This window comes from Leptonychotes weddellii, chromosome 5 (genome assembly GCF_054177405.1).
Source record: "Leptonychotes weddellii isolate Sample4059 chromosome 5, ASM5417740v2, whole genome shotgun sequence".
Lineage (NCBI taxonomy): Eukaryota > Metazoa > Chordata > Mammalia > Carnivora > Phocidae > Leptonychotes > Leptonychotes weddellii.
Window position 1 is genome coordinate 3,182,727 of NC_138373.1, and position 21,738 is coordinate 3,204,464.

Here is a 21,738-nt window from a genome sequence, read left to right on the forward strand (position 1 = left end):
AAGAATGAAGTCATTCAATCAGTCCATAAAAAATGACTAGCTTTTGAAAGCGTAATTTGGTCCCAAGTGAGAAGAGAAAAAGAAAAAAAGACTGGCACCCACAAGAAGGAAAAACCAGCACCAAACATTAGTGGATGATCTCATTGGTTTTCTGGTTCCATCTTGTTTTCCTGTCATCCTGCTTCTCCAACACACTCCAAGTCTGCCGTTCATCCGGCTCAGCCAGTATCTCGGCCCCTCTGAGCATCCAACGAGGCCCCCCTTCGCGGTGGGGTGGGACGGGGCGAAGACTGCGGTGCTGGGCTCTCGCTCTCCCTGTCTGCCCGCCCGCAGCTCCAGCTCAGCCCCGGACACGCTGCCCGCACTGACTCCCGGGCTAGTGACGTCAGGAGCAAGGGAGGGGGCTCTCTGTCATTCCGGGGCACGGAGACCCTCACAGACCCTGTTCTGAAGTGTGGTTAGCTGCCTGCAAAAGGGAGCATGGGCAGAACACCAGTGCAATATAAACATCACAACGTTGCTTGGGGGTGAATAAGTCCTAGGAAAAGTCCGCAGTTTCGTTCTGGCACAACGGCCGCATCCTTCCTCTGTCTCATCCCAAACTGCTTTGAATTCCTCACTTGTGCTCACAGCCCAAGCTCAGCTGCTAGGTGCTGCACTTCCCTGAGTGCCCCCCAAGCCCCACCTTCAGGGGACTGTCCTCCTGCTCGAAGTTGAGCCCTGATTACAACTGGGTTATAACCATAGCGTGTCATGCTGCCCTTAGAGGCCCATGTGCCTTCTCTGAAACCCTTGGGCCAGATGTGTTTCGGAATTCAGAACTTTGCAGCTTTCAAAAGATAATGCACTGCGTATGTTCTGTATTACATTAAAAACCCCGAAGGCTCCGGGGCAGCACCCTGTAATCAAATCCATTAATATTTCCGCAGGAAAACACATGAATATTCAGACTAAGTGGGGAAAATAATGATTATAAATAGTCTCTCGTCAGTTCAGGGCAGGTTTTGCAACCAAAAGAGTTCCAAAAACTTTCAGTGTGCAGAACTTTTGAATTTCAGAGTTACATGTGAAGGTAGTGGACCTGTATTTACATATCTTTCTACCCTACCAGACTGAACACCAGGAAGGAGACGCTGGCTCCCTAGCGGTCCATAGAATCTGAAGCCTTGGTACCGTGTGTGTCTAAACCAATGATACATAAAGTAAAAGGAAGTGTTGAGGAATCGAAATAGGTGCCCCATCCCTTCTCCAGAGTGCTGCCCCACCTCGGGCAACAGGCTGACCTGACAGATAATCCGAGGCTGCGTCAACTTCCGTAAAGGGCCAGATAGTAGTCTTCCGCTTTTGGAGCCAGACAGTCTCATTGGCAATATTTAACTCCACCATCATAGTGCAAAAGCAGCCTTAGATGACGTGTACATAAATGGGTGTGTCCGTATTCCAATAAAACTTTATTTATAATGACAAGCTGAGGACCACAGTTGGCCTGCAGGCCACATTTGCTGACTCCTGAACAAATCCACAAATGTCTTAATGATCAAGACTTACTCAGCAGATAGGGCTTCTGTCCTGTGATGAGCTCCCTTCTCCGGGCTAGAAATTCAGCAGTGACTAAAACACGAGTTTTCGCCCTTGTTAAGATTATAGTCTAGCTGAGTCCAGGAGTTAGATTAAATTCTTCAGATCATCTCAGCTCTGTGCTCTACTTCACCTTTATAAAAGTGGACCTTGGTCAAGGATCTTAATAGACACCTCAGCAAAATATTTACAGATGGCAAATAAGCATATAAAAGATGCTCCACACTGGGTGTCATCAGGGAAATGCAAGTTAAAACAACAGTGCGATTCCATTGCACGTCTAGTAGAACGGCCCAGATCCAGAACATGGGCAACTCCAAATGCTGTCAAGGATGTGGAGCAAGAGGAACTCTCACGCACAGCTGGTGGGCCTGCAAAATGGTGCAGCTGCTGTGGAAAACAGTCTGGCAGTTTCTTACAAAACCACACACGCCCTCACTAGAGGATCCAGCAATGGTGCTCCTTGGCAATTTACCCAAAGGAATCGGACATTTATGTCCCTATGAAAGCCTGCTCAGAGATGTTTATGGCAGCTTTATTCATAATTGTCCAAACTTGGAAGCAGCCAAGATGTCCTTCAGTAGGTGATGGATAAACTGTGGTCCATCCAGACAGTGGAATATTCTTCAACACAAAAGAGAAATGAGCTATCAAGCCATGAAAAGAGATGGAGGAAACCTCAATGCATGTTTTTAAGCAAAAGAAGCCAGTCTGAGAAGGCTTCATCCTGTATGATTCCAACCCCGTGACATTCTGGAAAAGGCAGAACTATGGAGACAGTAGAAAGATCAGTGGTTTCTTGGGTGGGGGATGAGGGAGAGATAAACAAGCAGAGCACAGAGGATTTCTAGGGCAGTGAAAATGCTCTGTGTTATATTCAGTGATGGATACACATCATTGTTCATTCGTCCAAGCCCACAGAACGTACACCACCCAGGGTGAACCATAAAGCAGACCATGGGCAATGATGATGCGTCAGTGCAGATCCATCCTCGGTAAAAGATGTGCCATCCTGGTGAGTGATGTTGAGAATGGGGAGGCTGTGTTGGGAGGTGGGGCAGGGAGCATATGAGAAACCTCTGCATCTCCCTCTCAGTTTCGCTGTGAACCTAAAACTGCTCTAAAGAAAGTTGTCTTCAAAAAAAATTGTTGGCCCATAGAGTCGATCCTCCTTAGCCACAGATTCCAAATTTCCAACTTTGCCTGTGCCCTAAAACCTACATGTAACGTCAGAATAAACTCCTGCAGAGCTTTGGGTGTGCAGGACACGGACACGTGCAGAGCAGTGAAAGACGGGATTCACACAATGCACACGCTCTTGGCTGTGGCCCAGCCAGCCAACCCTCGCTCTACCTCTAGCTCGGTTCCCGTAGTACAAATAAGCGTCCTTCCTGCATCTAGTGGGTGTCATGGTTTTTGCATTTTTGAGCTCTTTTCTGTTTAAAATGTCCCCAAAGCACAGGGCTAACGTGAGTTCCTATGTGCCTAGAGGCTGTTTGCAGAGAAGACACGCAAGTTAGTTAAGCTTCATTCAGGCATGAGTTATAGTACTGCTGGCTGCGGGTTTGCTGTTAATGAATCAACAATATATATTAAATAAGGTGTCTTTAAACAGAAATAACACATAAAACAAGGTGATGTATTGATCGGCTGATGAAAATGTTGTGACCAGAACCTGGCAGCGACGCAGGCCAAATTCCCTCAGGGAGCAGGGCTTCAGCGTTCACTAACTCAGAGTTCATGGTGACTTAATAAAGCACGGACCCCGGAAGAACCCAAATCAGCTGTATTTGTTAATAGCATTCTTTCATTGTTTAAATCTCGCCCTCATCCATAATTATAATTCTTCATTTATAACATGACCATTGTAACAGTCTCGCCAGAAATTTGTCTGTAATGGTTAGTTTGGGGTGGTTTTTTTTTTTCCTCCCCAAAGAATCAACTTCTGGCTCTTTTTATACTTCCAAACAGATTTCTTCTCTAATTCACAAGTTACTTAGCCATGTGTTACTAAATTCCCAACCAGTGCGCATTTTTTATTTTTTTTTAATTTTTATTTTTTTTAAGATTTATTTATTTATTTGAGAGAGCAAGAATGAGAGAGAGTACATGAGAGGGGGGAGGGTCAGAGGGAGAAGCAGGCTCCTCTCTGAGCAGGGAGCCCGATGCGGGACTCGACCCCGGGACTCCAGGATCATGACCTGAGCCGAAGGCAGCCACCCAACCAACTGAGCCACCCAGGCGCCCCCAGTGCGCATTTTTAAATTTGTCTTTTTGTGTTAGCTTCTGACTTAATAGCGATGTGGTCGGAGGACGTGGGCTGTGTGAAAGCCATCCATCCCGTAGGCCTGGTGGAGGCTACCGTGCGGCCTCCCACCTCTGCTGGCCGCCCGTGGGCACGAGAGGCGGCTCTCCTACGGCTCTGCCACTGAAGGTGGAATTCCACGCGGGTCCGCTAGGCCAGTGCTGAGATCTGTGCAGCTCTCCCACGTCCTTGCTTATTTTTGTCTCATTAACCTCCAGTCATTGGAATCATTGTAAAAGGGGACTTGTCCGTTTCCCCTGCCGCTCTGTCCATTCTTAGCCTCCTCCGTGGGGGGCTGCTCTGTTAGGTGCTCCACGTTTCGAGTGGCCATATCTTCTTGCTGAATGGAACCTGTGGCCATTATGCAGAGACCGGCTCTGTGCCTTATCACGCATTTCGCCTTCAACTCTACCCTGTCTGCTGTTTACCTGAGCATGGCGGTCTTTTGAGGAGTATATTACCGATGAGTCTTTTCCTCCATCCTTTTATTTTCAACCTCTGTGGGCCTTATGCCTTAGATGTGCCTCTTAAAGACAGGAGACAGAGTGGGAAACCTGAGAGCAACCTCCCCCGCCCCCAGAGCGAGCTCTAAAGCCCCCAGCTGCTACGGACACCTCCTGGATCGGAGGAGGGGGTCCATGTCCTGCGATTCCGCAGACGGAATCACAGGTGCCACGGGGAAGAGCAGGTTTGACTTAGTCCATTGGAAGGGCCGGAGGAAGCCACTTGTCACACCCTCCATCTGCCTTTACCTCTTCTTTTCCTATATTCTGTCTCTCTTTGTGTTGCCTTCGCTTTCCACAGGGTCAGACATGGGACTCGGGGACCAGAGGCTGAAGGGGACCTAGGAAGAAAGGATAATCCAGAAACGCAGTGGAAAGCCCTCCCCATCGGGGCGGAAAAGTGCTTCCTTCCCAGACCTGTTGATCCTACAAGGCTCTGTGAAATCCAGTGTGCATGTAAATCACTTCACGGGTTCCTTATTTGCCTGTGATACCCTCCCATTCCAAACCTGAAGAAACGAGATCAGAATGACACCACTTACGTACCCACAGAAACAAGGCAGGGACGAAAGTGGTGAAGCAAGCAGCCGTAACCATGAGGGAACTGTGGAAACTGTGTGAGTCTACAGGCTGCTCGTTTTCAGCCCTGTGAATTTCCCAGCTGTTAGAGGAGGTCAGTGCTGGTTTGCTGAAAACGCGGGTTGGTGGGCTGGTAGGAGGCGCCTGAGGTGTGCAGACCAAGTTTGAGCCGAAGTCTTACGAGAGACACAGTAGCGCCTCTGCCCCTCCCCCTGCATATGTATGTCTGTCCCTCCTGGGGGGCCAGAGCTTACAACAGGGAAGGGAAGGACTGACGGACGTTAGCTGAAAGGACCAAAACTCAGAGTTTTTGATGGAGGACATCAATCTTTTAGAACCAACTTACAAACTTGAACAGCCTTGGACATGAAGAGAGACTCAGATCCATTATGTATTTGAATTGTGACATAACCATCTAATCAAAATAATGCACATTGTTTAGAGAAGACATTTACAACTGGGCCTTTGGGAGTCAGTGTACCCAAATATATCCAGGACTTGATTCAAAAAAGCTTACATTTGACCTAAAAATTCCACACGTGGCCATTTATCTTCAGGTCATAAGGGGACCATTGGACATACACAGATGTATGAGGATGTTAACAGCATTGCTCTTTATAACCAGAAAATCAGAAAATAATCTAAATTGATAGAAAACTGATGAAGCAAATCATGGCATATCCTTGCAAAGGAACACTTTGCAGCCACTAAAATTATGCCACAGATCGTAGTTACCAGCAAAGTTGGCCATGTTACATTAAGTGAAAAAAGCAATATGATACCTTAAAAAAAAAAAAAAAGGAAATGCACGTACAAAATTACCTAGTATGTGCGTTGAAAAAAAATGCAAAATTATTCATCAAAATGTTAACGGTTATTTGAATGTTAGGATTACTGGCAATCTGTATTTTCTTTGTGCCTTTTTATATTTCGTAAGTTATTTAAAATAAACACAAATCATTATAATGGTTTATAAAAAGAAGGTTCCTAAAGAGCCCATTGTGAAAGCTCTTGCAGCATTTTAAATGAATAATTGATCTATTTAGCGTCTCAGGTTTACTCTAAGTTACAAGTTCCCGAAGAGTGGGGAGCATTTTCGCTCCCGTTCCTCCCCCTGGCTCCACGCAGCCCTGCGCATGAGCAGAGCTCCCTGACAGCCATCGACTGACTGGGTATTTAGGTGTCAAGTACTGAGAAGGTATTAGTGAAAATCGCTAAGGACTAAATTGCGTAGCTGAGCCTTTGCACTATAACTTCTATAATTGAAAACTAAAACCTCTGAGTCGTTTCATTTTATTACAAATGAACCCACCTCACAACTCCCCTTCAGTTTTGAAATCTCGCCAAAGTGTTGGTTATGATCCCATCACTTGGCTAATGTGAAAGTTTTAAAAGCTATTTAATGACATCATTATCCTGCAAATCATAATGAAGGAGGCAAAAACGAGTCTGGTGTTTGAAAAATCCATGCATGGATCTGTGGTTTCTGATAGGGGAGCAGGGCCGATCTAAGAAAATTTGAGGTGATGGAATTTTGTTACTTTGCATCTCAACCTCTCCATTGGTGCCTTTGTACCAGTCAGATGTTGCTGTGTAACGAACGGGCACAAAATCTCAGTGGCAAAGAAAAATGGTGTACGTTTCTTGATCTACGCTGGGCTCATCGAGGGGTCTCTGAGTCTGGCTGGCCTCTCTCCCGTCCACCTCTAGAATCCAGACTCTAGTGTGCACCATGTGTATTTGCTTGGGGTCCAGATGAAAGGGCAGGCGCAATTTAGGGGAAGCTCTTCTTCTGTCAAGGTAGAAGTCAAGGCCAAGAGTGTATGCACATTCATACCAGCACACTTCAGGTTCCTGCCATGTCATGCCTGCTAACGCCCCTTTGGCCAGAGAAAATGCCCAACAGCAGTGGGGCCGGGAAGCCCACAGAAGGGAGCATTCGCGGAAAGTGAGGCATCGTGACCAGTGATTGGGCCTGCCATACCCTCCATGAGCACAGGTGTTCACCCCCACTTCCTCTCTGCCGATCAGCCAGTGTTTCCGCGCATCCCTGTGTAGCCATCTGTTCCGCCTGAAGGAGAAGACAGCCCTGCCTGCATGGTACATTGGGTGTCCTTTTTGGGTAAATAAAACACGGATTTGATGTTTTGTTGACCAAGCCCTGTTCTGTTCCGAGGTTCTTTGGAGAGGACGGGCCCTCACCCGGTCGGGACAAGCTTTCATCCCTTAGTCCCAGCGGCCGGGAGAGGGAAAGAACACTGGTCGGAGGCACAAAGGGACTTGCCTGCCCCGAGTACAGCCAGGGTGCTACGGGCTGAGGAAGGACAGAGCCTGTCATCCCTCCGTTTGAGAAGACGCGTGGCGATGGCCGGTGGCCGGCAGCCGGCAGGGGCGCGGCCGTCGAGCTGGCACCTGGCTCCAGCTGAGGAGCAGCGTTCCTGTTTCCCTCAGACTGCTGAAGTCCAACAGCACTTACACTGATGATGTAAGTGCTTACTTTAAATCTCTGGGGAAAGCAAGTGCAATTTTACTTCCTAACGTTGTAAATGAGGCCGGGTTCTCGGGAACCGCAGTGAAGCACGTTAGGATGTATATAAACGTGAACAAAGCCGGGGACGTTGAAAGGAAAGATGTCGTGGGTAAAAGGGTCCGTCTGCTGACGCACAAACTGCAGAGAGGCTTTCAGCTTTTTCCTCCCAAATCTAGACACCAACTGGCAATTTGCGCATCTATTGTGTTCTAAACGAGGCTGACTAAACTCAGCTCCCCTCCGAGGCTTAGCCGGCTGAGATGGAAGAGCAGAAAGTCTGAGCCATCACACGAGCTAAGCATCGCAAATGGCTCGGGCAGGGCTTCTCGAAGCACGGTCCTCAGAGTGGCAGGGGCAACGTGGCCCGGGCACTTGTCAGGGGTGCACGTGCTCGGGCCCCATGCCAGGTCTCCGGGAAGCAGACGCTCAGGCTGGGGCCCAGCTGCCTGGGTTCTTAACTCTCCCCTGGGCCCCAGAGGCTCCTGCTGGGGGATCAGCGGTGCAGTGGGCCTCTCTCCCCTGGGCCGCTTGAAGGAGTCGGGGCAGTCTGCAGAGGAGAGAAGGAAGGGCAGCCCCACGGTGGTCGTGGGGGTGGGCACAGAGCAGAAGACCGTGCAGAGGCCAGTGGGCCCCACCCTGCAGCACTCATTTCCTACGGCCCCCGTAACAAAGACCACAGACTGTGTTGCTTAACCCGCATGCATGTCCTGTCTCGGTCTGGAGGCTGGGCTTCCAAGGGCAGGGTGTGGCAGGGTGGGTCCTCTGCAGCTGTGAGGGAGGGTCTCTTCTGTCCTGTCTCCCGGCTTTGGGTGTTTGCCCTCAGTCTTGGGTGTTCTTTGGCTTGTGGAGGCGTCACCCCCATCCCTGCTTTCTATCCCTGTGCCCAAATATCTCCTTTCTATGAGGACACCATTCGTACTCAAGACCTCGTCTTGACTAATTATATCTGCAAAGACCCTATTTCCAAATAAGGTCACATTCACAGTTACTGGGGGTAAGAGCTTCAACATCGCTTTGGAGGACACAATTCAATCACAGTTTTTGTTTTGTTTTTTTTTTAATAAATTTATTTATTTATTTGAGAGAGCGAGAAAGAGAGAGAGAGTACATGAGAGGGGGGAGGGTCAGAGGGAGAAGCAGGCTCCCCGCTGAGCAGGGAACCCGATGCGGGACTCGATCCCGGGACTCCAGGATCATGACCTGAGCCGAAGGCAGTCGCCTAACCAACTGAGCCACCCAGGCGCCCCTCAATCACAGTTTAATTGCTGACAATTGTGATTCATACAGGCATGGGCCCCTGTGACCCAACAGGAGCCAGTCAGGTACAAGACACTGCTAAGATTCTGGGTTGGAACTTGGAGGACATAACATCCGACGTGGCGCAGCCATCTGGGGCTTGTCAGGGAAGGATGGGAGTCCGTGAACACGTGGAGGGAGCCAACCCCCTCCTGGGGGTAAGTGGAACCAGGAGAATGTAGTGAAACACTGGGTGTAGGATAGTAGTGTAGTGTCATTATAGTAACATCACTTAAATGCTTAAAGCCAGGCCTATTCCCAGATGTTCCAAATACATGAACCAGTGTCTCCTTTTCATCAAAATCATTTTGGATTGTGGTTTCCTGTCCCTTGAAATCTAAAGAATGTGACGATACGTATGGTCCCGTGTCTCTAAATTCAAAGCTAGTTCTTAGCCTGGTGTGGCACGTGGAGAAAAACAGAACGGCTGAGTACAGGTGTGGGCTGCTCTTGGCTCAAGAGGGGCGTGCAAGGGCTCCCACTGCCCCCAGGGTCTGCTGCAGAGAGAGATCTCAACCCCCAGGACTCATGGCCGGCACACCCGGGTCTCCAGGCTGTCCACGGGGAGGCCCCAGGCCCCTGCTGCTCAGAATGCGGTGCACGGCCCAGCAGCACCTGGCCCCCTGGGAACTGGTCAGAAACGCAGGTTCTCAGGGCCCACCCCAGACGTTCCGAACCAGACTCCGCATTTTAAACAGAATCACCATCGATTTATGTGCTCATTAGGCTCAAGACGCAAAGTTCCAACCTCATTAGTGAGCAAAGTTTTGGTGCATTAAATCCCAGCTATTTAACAATCAAATTGGATTTCTGCTCTTTCTATCTGATTTAAAGCTATTCCTCCAAGGATTGAGATGACCAAACAACCAAGTCATCCTATGAATATTGTATTATATTGTTATATTCTATTATATCATTATATTATAAACATAACACATCAGTATTAATTTATATTAGCAGCATAGTATATAAATTCCACTTTGAAGTACATGAGGCATTTGACAGTATGTTTCATGTTCAATTTATATCTTTATTGAATGGCATAATATAATACTGCAGACCATGAAGACAAAGTTTGTGCCTCAAGTGGTAACTACGCTAACTGACATCTTCAACATCATGAGCAAAAGCTGCTGAGTCATGGCTCAGCTCTCGGCTCCATGCGCTTCCACACCCTGGGCGTCCAGAGTCGCCGAGCAGATGCTGGGTCAGCACCAGAACCACATTCCCCAGAAACCTGGGCAGCTGAAAGCCCCACTGCAAACGTCTGGCAGTTTGTCTGCTACAGAAAGCAAACTGTCTCTTGCTTCCTGAGTTTCACAGAGATGTTTTTCTGGCCATGCATTGGGTTGAAGACCTGCTCGGAAAGGCTTTTGGGAGTTGGTTTCCGCCGCTGGTCATCGTTCTTGGAACAACCGCCCGGTGAGGACTCGGGGCTGCCGCGTCTCAGCGGGGATCGGCGGCAGTGAGGAAGAATAGCTAGAGGCCACAGACAACAAAGAAACCAAAATTAAGCTAATCCTCACACGTGCAAGGCTTTGCAGATAAATAAAAATTAATTTTGGCCTTTTCAGATCTTTGACTCTTTGTATCTTTATTTCGATCAGAACAGATTCCGCCAAAACATAAAACGAAGACGGCCAGAGCTTAAACAAAATGTACAGAGCAGAGCCTGTTCACACGCAGAGCAGGAGTGTGTGCCCATGAGGAAAAGCACCGAGCAGAAGTGCAAGGTTTAGAGTCTGGACAGGGGAGTGCTAATTGATAATGGACAACTTCTGTTGTGGGTAGAACAGAATGAGCCCAAGGGTATGCGCACCATTGGTTAAAACAAGCCCTGTTGCTCCCTGGTCTGGAAAACGCTGTCAGTTTGGTCCGGGCGGGGGCTGGGGTCTGTCCAAATCCACGACCCTCCCTCGGCGGCCACAGGCTGGAGCCAGTCATGCGGCATCTCCCGGACACGTGCCGCTCTAAGTGGGGGATTTTTTATATACAGTGTACATTCACTCAGTCAATATCTATTGATCCTCTGATATCGACTGCTTCTTTTTGATTGTTGCTCAAATGGCACGACATTAGAGGGAAATGTGCCTCCTGCCCTCCTCCACTCCCCACCCTCCGGCTCTGTTCTACTTCTCCTGGCGCCCGCCACCCTATGCTGCTGCCGTGCTGGGTGCTGCCGACTCGACCACCTCCCGGCAGAAGCTCCAGGGAAAGGGGCTTTGTTTTGCCCCCAGCTGCGTTTTCACATCTAGGACAGCGCCCGGCTGAGAGTAGGTGCTCCGAAAATATTTCTGAGTGAAAAGCAGTGCATCAGGTGCTAGACCTCCTAGAGCTTTTCAAATAAAAACAGTATTATAAAACATAAGCCAGATGCTCTGTATTTTAGTAAAATATATTTTAAACCCTATACTAAAAAGCACAAGGGAGAAAAAAAAGAACATTTCTATCCTGCTTTGGAAGGCAATTTATCTGCATCTATAAACATTTTAAATTCTCATCCCCTCCCAGGCCAGAGCTCTGTCTCTCTAGATCTGCACCTCCTCTCGTGCACAGGGAGGCATGCCCTTGGGTGTCCACATGGCTTTGTTTGTGAAAAATTGAAGACAAGTCTCAGGCCCCATCCGCCTCGTGCTTGCCGTGGGTCTGGTCGGAGAACACAGCAAATGCCCAGTGAATGCAGACCTTACCATCCACTGCAAGAATCTGGTCCCTCCCCTGTCACGGCCTTTGTCACGGTCCCTCCGGGAGGGATCAAGCCAGTTCAGTCAGCAATCACGCTCTGTTTCCACGGTTCCTGACCCCAAGTTGGGGTGTCCTTGGTCTGCCCTGGTCTGAGAGTCTGAGCCGCCCTCGCTGGTGGAGCAGGCCTGGCTGTTCTCGGCCCACACCACCCACGCCCAGGCTGCACCGCCCTAGCAGACACTGTCGGGTGTCGGCTTAGCTGGGCCCGGGTGTTCAGGGGAAATTTTGTGAATGAAGGACCCCAGCAGAGCCAGCAACTTATGCTTGGCTTCAGGCAACGGAGTGGGAGACAGAGCTTCCCCCACAGATAGCCTCCACTTTCTCATACAAAGCGGAGATACCTCTGGGGCCAGGCTGTCTGCAGCTTCAGTGCTCCGTGTCCACGGAACCAGGAAGGCTTGAGGGCCCTTCCACTGGCCATCATAGAGTTCCACTGACCCACTCCCCAAAAACGGGAATATCAGCCAGAGAATCCCAGGCACCTAGGGGTCAGGCATTCAGTTTCCACAAGAGCTCGGGGCACGTGAATAGCTGCTTTTCAAAAGTCACGTTACCTAGTAGCTGTGTCGAAACTGCAAGTCCAAAACCCCACAGGGTACCTGGGCGGCTACTCTCCTGGGGGAGGCTGCCTCCCTTTGGAGCCCAGAGGCTGCAGTTAGCAAGATCTTCATGCTTGTTCTGTCCCCAGCAGCTGAAGATTTCACTGAGGTGCTAGGCATTCCCGCAAGACTCTGACCCATCACTGGCAGCGAATGGCAGGGGGTTAATGCACGGCAATTCTGTACAAACAGCTCTCCTGCATTATGGAAGGCAGTCTGCTTACTCAGAGTTCACCACTTGCAATGTAATCTCACCCAAAAGCAGCCTCCGAGGTGATCCATAAAATAAACCATCACAGTATCTTTGCCCCGCCCCCACCACGCCCAGGGCCCCTCCCCAACGGGACCATGTAGGGCGGTGACCCGGGAACCCACATCCAACAGAGAAAGAGAAGTTGAGATCTTCTCCTCACAGCATATTCAGGCAGTCCTGTAGGCTCTGGGACAGGAAGACCTCGCCCCAACCCAGAATCCTGAAAGCGGCTGAGGGGCAGAGGGCAGGGTGGACAGAGTGTCTCTGGTGTCCAGGCTTGAGCAGCATGACAACCACTGGTGGCTCAACCAGCCAATCTTCCAACGCTGACAGTCCCCCCAACGCCCTCTGTCAGCTCTGGGACACACACCCCTTTCCCCTCTACCTGGAGGAGAGGGGAAAACCTAAAAGCACCATCTGGGCTACTTGTCTCAACCGCCAAACCATCCTATTAACGGGCAACAAAATGGAGGGGACACCATTTCACCCAGCCGACCATACAGGTTGGTCAGTGTGTCAAGTACCGATTCTCATGAACTTCCCTCGGGGCCCTCATCCGCCTCGTCCAGAAGCCATGTCTGTATCCCAGCCTCATTGCCAGAAGTGCGAAGTCAGACTCTGGGAAGGGCCTGGGATTTTACCCTACATGCATATGCTAACTGCTTAATTTGCCGCAATTTTATATACACATCCTGACAGAAGGACACAGGACCCCTGGGGCAGAGACAGGGAGGGTTTATTACTCACAGCAAACAGATAAACAGAGCAAGCATCTCGTCCGTTTCCCCACACCCTGTTCCCCGCAGGGCCAGGCACGGAGGGCCAGATGTTACCTGTACGCACAGTGGGGTGCACCGCGGGACCCTAAAATTAAAAGACTCTGACCTTTTATGTGGCGGCTGGCATAGCTGCTTGTCCTCGCCTCTGAAGAGAAAGATTATTCATTACCCTGGAATGTAAGCAAATATTTCAAGAAGACGAAGGCGATTGTATCTTTCCTATCCAGAGACCTCACCAGGGAGGTATTTCTCTAAATTTCTCTGGTGGCATATTCTCCTTAGCTTCCAGCACAGGCTTGCTATTCAAGCCTGTTCTTTGTTCAGAAGGCCTACACCATGCAGGAACATAAGAAACTCCATGGAGAATTGTCTTCCAATAATATTACCTTTTGTGAATTGTCTTTTCAAATATGTGGCACATTTTTTTTTTAATTTGGCAATTAATCTTCTTATTGAGTTGTAAGAATGTTTATACAATTCAGGTCCTTTGTAAGATATGCATATTACAAGTATCGCAAACAAACAAACAAAAAAAACCCCTCCAATTATGTGACTTGCCCTGTTGTTTAGTTAATGATGTTTTCGAGTAGGAAGTTTTGAATGTCTTCTAAAGTCTAATTTATCAATTTTTTGAAACTTCCTAATTTGCTTTTCATATCCTGTTTTCAAAATTCTTCCCTGCTCTGTGCATTCTTCTAGAACCTTTGTAGTTTTAGCCTTCACATTTAGGCCCGTGATCCATTCCAAGTTCATATCGTCTGTGGTATGATGCTTATCTTGTGCACGGATATCCCATTACTGTAGTGCCATTTGTTGGGAAGACTGTTTTCCCCACTGGCTTGCCTTGGCATCTCTGTCAAAAAATTATTTAATCATATACATATGGCTCTGTTTCTGGATTCCCTATTTTAGCACAGCCCAATGTAAATATAATGCAAGATGTAAATGTAACCTACATATGCAATTTTAAATTTTCTAGTAGCCACCTTTTCAAAGGTGGATAGCTATGGGACTGCCATCTTAATAACCCACAGTTCAGTCAGCCACAAATATTTACCCACTGGTGCTGGGTTTTTTTTTTAATGACTAGGTCCAGGCTGGGCGACATAAGGGATGGTCCATCATGAAATGCGTGTCAAGTAAAACAAAATTTGACACAGCAAGATTAAATTGGTCCATAAGCTGGAGCCTCAGCCAAAAGCAGAGCCCACGAGTTGTGACTTTCAATGCGATGTTACGTAATCAATGCTTCACATTTCCTCCTGCCCAAGCTACACGGAGCAAAGAGCAAGCTTCTATAATCAATACCATGAGTAATATGAAGTTTATTTAACTCAAAGAAGAAAGAAATTATTAAAGACTGAAAAAATCTTACAGTTTAGTTATAAATAGCATACACTATTCTGTGCCCAGCCTCGTGGGTTAAGTTTCTAGAAACAATTGATGAGGCTTCGTGGTGAAAAAACAGATTTATGGGAGAATCACCATTAGAAGAACAAAGACTGTGAACAAGGCTGCCTTTATAATCGCTGATGAGTCCACGAAAAATAAACAACAGAGACAAAGCAAAATGATGTACTAAGCATCGCTTTCCTCTGACTCCAAATCCCATAAAATAGCAGAAAATATTATTTTAAAGAAAATAAATACGTAATAGTACTAGACTAGAACCTTAGAAGATTTTTTTGAAGTATAGAAAGCACACAGGATACGATCTACTGAGGGAGAAAAGACAACAAAAAATAGCCCAAAGGCAACACAAAAGCTAACGCAGTTCAGGGATGCTCCAGGCCCAGAGCAAAACCCAGAAATCCTGGCTGCCCACTGACTTCACCATATTCCCTATCTCTGCTAAAGATTCTCCTAAATAGTGTGGTATTTTAAAAGTAATCTCAGATTACAAAATTTTGGCTTTTTTAAAATCAGTCAATTAACATATAGTGTATTATTAGTTTCAGAGGTAGAGTTTAGTGATTCATCAGTTGCATATAACACCCAGTGCTCATGACATCAAGTGCCCTCCTTAATGTCCAGTACCCAATTACCCCTTCTCCCCCACTCACCTCTCCTTTTCAATCTTGGCTGCAGCAACTTCTTGCTAGACACAGCTCCAAAGGCAAGGGAGACAAAAACAAAAATGAACTATTGGGACTTCATCAGGATAAAAAGCTTTTTGCACAGCAAAGGAAAGAGTCAATAAAACCAAAAACAACCCACAGAATGGGAGAAGATATTTGCAAATGTTTTATCAGATAAAGGACTAGTATCCAAAATCCATAAAGAACTTCTCAAACTCAACACCCAAAAACAAATAATCCAGTCAAGAAATGGGCAGAAGCCATGAACAGACATTTCTCCAAAGAAGACATACAAATGGCCAACAGACATGAAAAAATGCTCCACATCACTCGGCATCAAGGAAATACAAATCAAAACCACAATGAGATACCACCTCACGCCAGTCAGAATGGCTAAAATTAGCAAGTCAGGAAACGACAGATGTTGGCGGGGATGCAGAGAAAGGGGAACCCTCCTACACTGTTGGTGGGAAGGCAAGCTGGTGCAGCCACTCTGGAAAACAGCATGAAGGTTCCTCAAAATGTTGGAAATAGAGCTACCCTATGACCCAGCAATTGCACTACTAGGGATATACCCCGAAGATACAAATGGAGTGATCCAAAGGGGCACCTGCACCCCAATGTCTAAAGCAGCAATGTCCACAATAGTCAAATTATGGGAAGAGCCCAATGTCCATCAACAGATGAATGGATAAAGAAGATGTGATACACACACACACACACACACACACACACACGGAATACTACTCGGCCATCAAAAAAATGAAATCTTGCCATTTGCAATGGCATGGATGGAACTAGAGGGTATTATGTGAAGCGAAACAAGTCAGTCAAAGAAAGACAAATACCATATGATTTCACTCATGTGGAATTTAAGAAACAAAACAGATGAACATAGCGGAAGGGAGGGCATAATTTTGGCTTTAAAAAACAAACAAGGGGCACTTGGCTGGCTAAGTTGGTAGAGCATGCAACTCTTGATCTCAGGGTTGTTGCATGTTAGGTGTGGAGTTGATTGCTTAAAAATAAAATCTTTAAAAATAAATAAATAAATAAATAATTCCCTCATAAAAAAGCATCCCAATTCGTTACCTTTTCTTTTATATTTTATATTTATTTTATAGTTTCCTATTTTCAAGTATATTTACATTTGCATAATTATATCAGTAATACACATGCAATTTTATGTCCCGTTTTTCATTTAACCTTATAGAAGTATTTCCCATCTTGCCACTGAATCTTTGTAGCTATCATGTTTAATATCTACATAATATACTTTGATTGGATGTACCATGGTCTATTTTCTGCTTGCCTTCTTTTTGACCACTTGGGTTGTTTCCAATGTGTGCTATTATAAATAATGCTGTAATTAACATCTTCATTTCCTCGACTAAATTTAAATCTGTTTTAGGAATTAAAAGCAGCTGAACTGACTTCTGTGTCATTCCTTTTTGAACAAAAACGGAATGTCCTGGTTTCATAACAAGAACAATCTAAATTTAGGTGTACAGATAAAGCTGTGTGACAAGTCAGAATAGCAATGGCAGAGTTCCTAAAGCTTTTTAGACAATGTCTATTTAGCTTACTTGTCCCTCTTTGGGGAATAGAGTAAGTCCCAGGTTGCTTCAGTTTAAAATGAATCTCAAGATTGGTAACGTTAGCCTTGACAGGAGTAATTTTTTTAAAACAGTAGCACTTCTGGCTGTGTTACTTTCTTCAGCTCTTTCCCCACTTGACCAAGGTGAAGGTCAATTGCGAATACATAATTTTCAAGCTATTTGAAATACTGAAACTGACAATGAAAAGGTTTCTGTTTTTTCATAAAGTATTTTGTTGCCCCAGATAAAGCAGTGGCTGGTGAGAGTAAAGCAGATATGTGTGTGCAGGGCGGCGTGGGGTGGGGGGCCATGAATTTTATAAAAGGACCAGTTACGAGTCGAAGAAGTTTAAAATACGATATTAAAGATTTTAAACTCAGCAGAGCAGATGACCAGTAGATTGATGCAGCTACAAATGAATTACGTCCTGAATAATCAAACCACTCCAAGAGCCACCAAATATGAATTTCATATGTAGAGAATTGTGGGAATGAAGGAGAAAAAAATTAATAATAAAATCATCCAGAGTTAAATAAAGACACAAGTATTGGGGTTGAGTGAGTTCCCTGAAAGTTGGTCAGAATGCATGAAACACATAAGCACCTACAGAGCACCACTGGGAAATTTCACAACATCAAGGATGAAGGGGAAAGTCCTAAAAGATTACAAAGCAGGCAAAAAAATAAATAAAAAGCAGAAGGAGAAAACAGATTGCCTACAAAGGAATAAACATCAAATTGGATTCTACCTTCTCATTGTCAACAATGGTGCTAGAAGACAATGGGCCAACAACCTCGAAAGTCTGAATATCATAATACAAAATGATCCCCACAACCAGGTTAGTTAACATATCCATCACATCATGACAATTTCATTTTTGGGGTGAGAACATTTACGATCTACTCTCTTAGCAACTTGCGACTGTGTAATAACACACTGTTAACTACAGTCACCATGCTGAATATGACATCCCCAGAATTTTTCCATCTTATCATTGGAAGTTTGTGCCCTTTGGCCAACATCTGCCCATTTCCCCCAACCCCCAGCCCTGATCACCGCCATTCTACTCTCTGTTTCTATGAGTTTGACTCTTTTTTTTTTTATTCCACATGTGAGATCATATCATATTTGTCTTTCTCTGTCTGACTTATTTCATTTAGCATAATGCCCTCAAGTCCATCCATGTCACAAATAGCAGGATTTTCTTCTTTTTTAAGGCTGAATCATATTCTGTTGTATATACACCACATTTTCTTTATGCAGTTATCCATTGATGAACATTTAGGTTGTTTCCATGTCTTGGCTATTGTGAATAATGCTAAAATGAACATGGAGGTGCAGACATCTCTTTGAGATAGTGCTTTCATTTCCTTCTGATATGTACCCAGAAGTGGGATTGATGGATCATGTGGTAGTTCTGGTGTTAATTTTTTGAGGAATCGTGGCTGCACCAATTTACCTTCCCTCCAGCAGTGCACGAGGGTTCCCTTTTCTCCACATCCTTGTGGACACTTGTTACCTCTTGCCTTTCTGATGACACCCATTCCAACAGGTGTGAGGTCACCTCACTGTGGTTTTGATTTGCATTTCCCTGATGATGAGTGACGTTGAGCACCTTTTTGTGTACCTGTTGGTCATTTGTATGTCTTTTTTGGAAAAACGTCTGTTCAGGTCCTTTGTCCATGTTTTATTTAATTAGATTATTACTGTTATGATTATTTTGCTATTAGTTGTGTGAGTTCTTTATATATTTTGGACATTAACCCTTTGTCAGATATATGGTTTGCAATTTCTCCCATCCTGAAGGTTCCCTTTCCTTTCTGTTGAGTGTTTCTTTTGCTATGCAGGAGCTTTTTAGTTTTTACAGTTTTAGGTTTTACATTCAAGTCTTTAACCCATTTTGAGCTCATTCTTGGGAGTGGTGTGAGATGGGGATCAAGTTTCAGTCTTTTGCATGTGAATATCCAGTTTTCCCAACACTATTTATTGAAAATACCATCTTTCCCCATTCAGTATTCTTGGCTTTCCTGTCAAAAATTAGCTGACCATATGCGCATGGGTTTGTTGCTGGGCTCTCAGTTCGGCTCCATCAGTCCACGTGTCTGTTTTTATGCCAGTGCCATGCTGTTTCACTACTAAAACTTTTCGGTATAGTTTTAAACCAAAAGCGTGATGCCTCCGGCTTTATTCTTCTTCCTCAAGATTGCTTTTGCTGCTCGGGCTCTTTTGTGGTTCCATATGAATTTTAGGATTGTTTTGTCTATTTCTGGAGCCCAGTAAAGGGGTACTTTCAGAATCTACAGTGTGACCAAGTTTGGCGGGCTTCCCTCCAGGGGCCCCCAGATGGTGGCCAAGAGGGGCTAGAGCCAGTTCACGAACCACTTTGAGGTCCACGGCCAGTACGGAGGTCTGCGTGCCTGCTACCCCACACATGGGTGGGCGTGACCCCTCCCAGGCCCCTCGGCACCTGGTGCCGATGACAGGACCAAGCCCGGCGGGACGTGGCCAAGTTCTCAGGAGCATGGAGCTATTTCTGGGGCTGTGGCCAAGACCAGTTGGCGAACAAGCTGCCTGGATTCAAACCCTTCCTTCTCAAAATCCTCTCCTTGGTCTTGGACTGTGCCGAGGCTTCAGTCTCCTACCTGGATTCCGGGGGCTCCCACAAAGACACTTTTGTCCATGGCCTGATGCCGCATTGTTGTTGGGGGTAGGGGAATGTCTTATGCGACCGCCTTGCTGGCATCACCCCAGGATTTTAGGTCATACACTGGTTTCTGGACCCTCTCATCATCCTGGATCCTCCTATCTGATTACACTTCAAGTTTGTCTAAGGACAATGACCCCATCCAGGCCCCTGGAGGACACACACATATACCCACACACACCCCAAAATCAAACATTCCCTAAATCCATTCAGTGTTGCTCACAAATTCCCCAAAGAGATCGTTGGTGGGTTTCACACTTACCATCCTCATGCAGGTTCTTGGTTCACATCAGAGTTGCAGTTCCAATCCCCAGAGTGAGCCGGGCAGGTGGGGAAAGGACGTTTGTTAGCAGGTAGAAAGAGCCATTCTGAGGTGGCCCCGTCTTCTCATATTTCCCAAAAAGTCAGAAACCTAGATTTTTGGTTTTTGGCTGGGGATTCTCCTGACTTCTGTAGTTTGCCAACAAAATAAGATAATTTTTAAACATTCTATGGGCCAAGCAAAACAAATACATGCACCTGATTCAGAATAGACCGGAAACCTGCAATTGCAGTGAAGTATAATGGGAAATAATTAGCAAAGGCGATTAAATTTCCGGGGCCAGAACTTTGGGTCCAGCAGAGAAAGGGAGCTGTGGTGGCGGTGAGGAGACTCACAGCCATCTCTTTGCCAGGGACACCCCGTGGGAGGAGGCTTATTTTTTTCCTGTATTAAGAGATCCATGGGAGATTAATAATAATCCCATACATTGATGTAGCACTTCAAACCTGAGTGCTTGCTCATCTACAATTTCATTTGATCCTTATAACAGCCCCATGAGCTTATCAAGAATATCCAACACTCTCACCCGATTAAAGGGAGCCAAGAACTCATATAATTTCACTCACAGAAAGAGAAAGGGGGAGACAGAAAAGTGACCTTTCCCAGCTTTCAGTGGAAATGCTCAGAACTAAGTTCATTTTTCCCTAACTTTCATCTGCTCTCTCTTATCCTCCCTCTGTTCAATATGCTCCCCTGTTCTCTTGTTGCAGAAGGAGGGGGAGCGTGTTCACAGAGATGGGGCTCAGTAGCCGCAGGAGTCAGAGGTCCAACCAGTGAAACAGAACACACCTGGCAAGGTCTGTAATGATAATATCACCTGGTGTTCGAGGATCCAGAAACGACCCTTACTGACTTGTTGCTATTCAAAGAACCAAGCCTTGACTGACCTCAGTCAAGTCCTTGGTGATTAAAAAAAAAAAAAAAAAAAAATCATTATCTGGAGCCAATCTTTATAATCCAGTGGCTCAGAGATAAATGAGTCTCTTATCAAAAGTGGGGGGAACATACCCATTGGGATGGCTTCTAGCCAAAGGGGGGGGGAAAGGCACACAGAAAATAACCAGTTTGGGCGAGGATGTGGAGAAACTGGAGCCCTTGTGCTCTGCAGGTGGGAATGTAAAAAGTATAGTATTTCCTCAAAATGTTAACAATAGAATTACCATAGGATCCAGCCTTCCCACGTCTGGATATTCACCCACAAGAGTTGGAATCCTGGTCCAGAAGAGGTGTTTGCACATCCATGTTCACAGCAGCGGTGCCTGCCATAGCCGAAGGTGGAAGCAGCTCAGGGCCTGTGGACAAATGAACGGATAAGCAAAATTTGGCCTGTACGTACAAAAGAATATCACTCAGCCTCAAGAAGGAAGGGAATTCCGACACCTGCTCCAACACGGATGAACCTTGAGGAAACTGTGTTAAACGAAATGTCAGTCCCAGAAAGACAAATGCTGTGTGATGCTATTACAGAGCGTCCCCTTCATTCAGAGTAGTCAAGTGCACAGAGACAGAGTGAAAGGTGGGTCTCAGGGCCGGGGATGGGGAGGGGGAGTCAGGCTTTAATGGGGGCAGAGCTCCAGTTTTGCAAGATGAAGAGTTCCAGAATAGGCCAGGACTGTTGTGGGGAGGGCGCGTGAAGGTTGATGGTAACCAGGCAGTTTCTCAGCCACCCAGGGCAGAGAGCAAAGACCCAAATATTTGGAGACGGAATGTAATTCAAAAGGGATTATACTGGCCATAAACACGCACACTTCGTGACTTCAAGGTGCATCTCCTACCTCCCTATGTCATAAGCGTAGCAGAGGCTCCTGGGCTGGTGTCACCGCAATTTTAGGTGTCTCGAGGTTCTCAGGAAGGCTCCATGGAAAGACA

General features: G+C 46.4%; 1 long non-coding RNA gene across 1 annotated transcript in view; it reads left to right on the forward strand.

Annotated features, from left to right (window-relative positions):
* LOC145721481 (uncharacterized) overlaps positions 1-10,867 on the forward strand; it is a 28,969-nt gene extending 18,102 nt beyond the window's left edge. Inside the window, exons 2-4 of the long non-coding RNA XR_014145176.1 lie at positions 2,460-2,593; positions 4,688-7,450; positions 9,851-10,867. This is a non-coding gene — a long non-coding RNA (uncharacterized LOC145721481). The remainder of the gene's footprint in view (positions 1-2,459; positions 2,594-4,687; positions 7,451-9,850) is intronic.
* Positions 10,868-21,738: the final 10,871 nt, after the last annotated feature.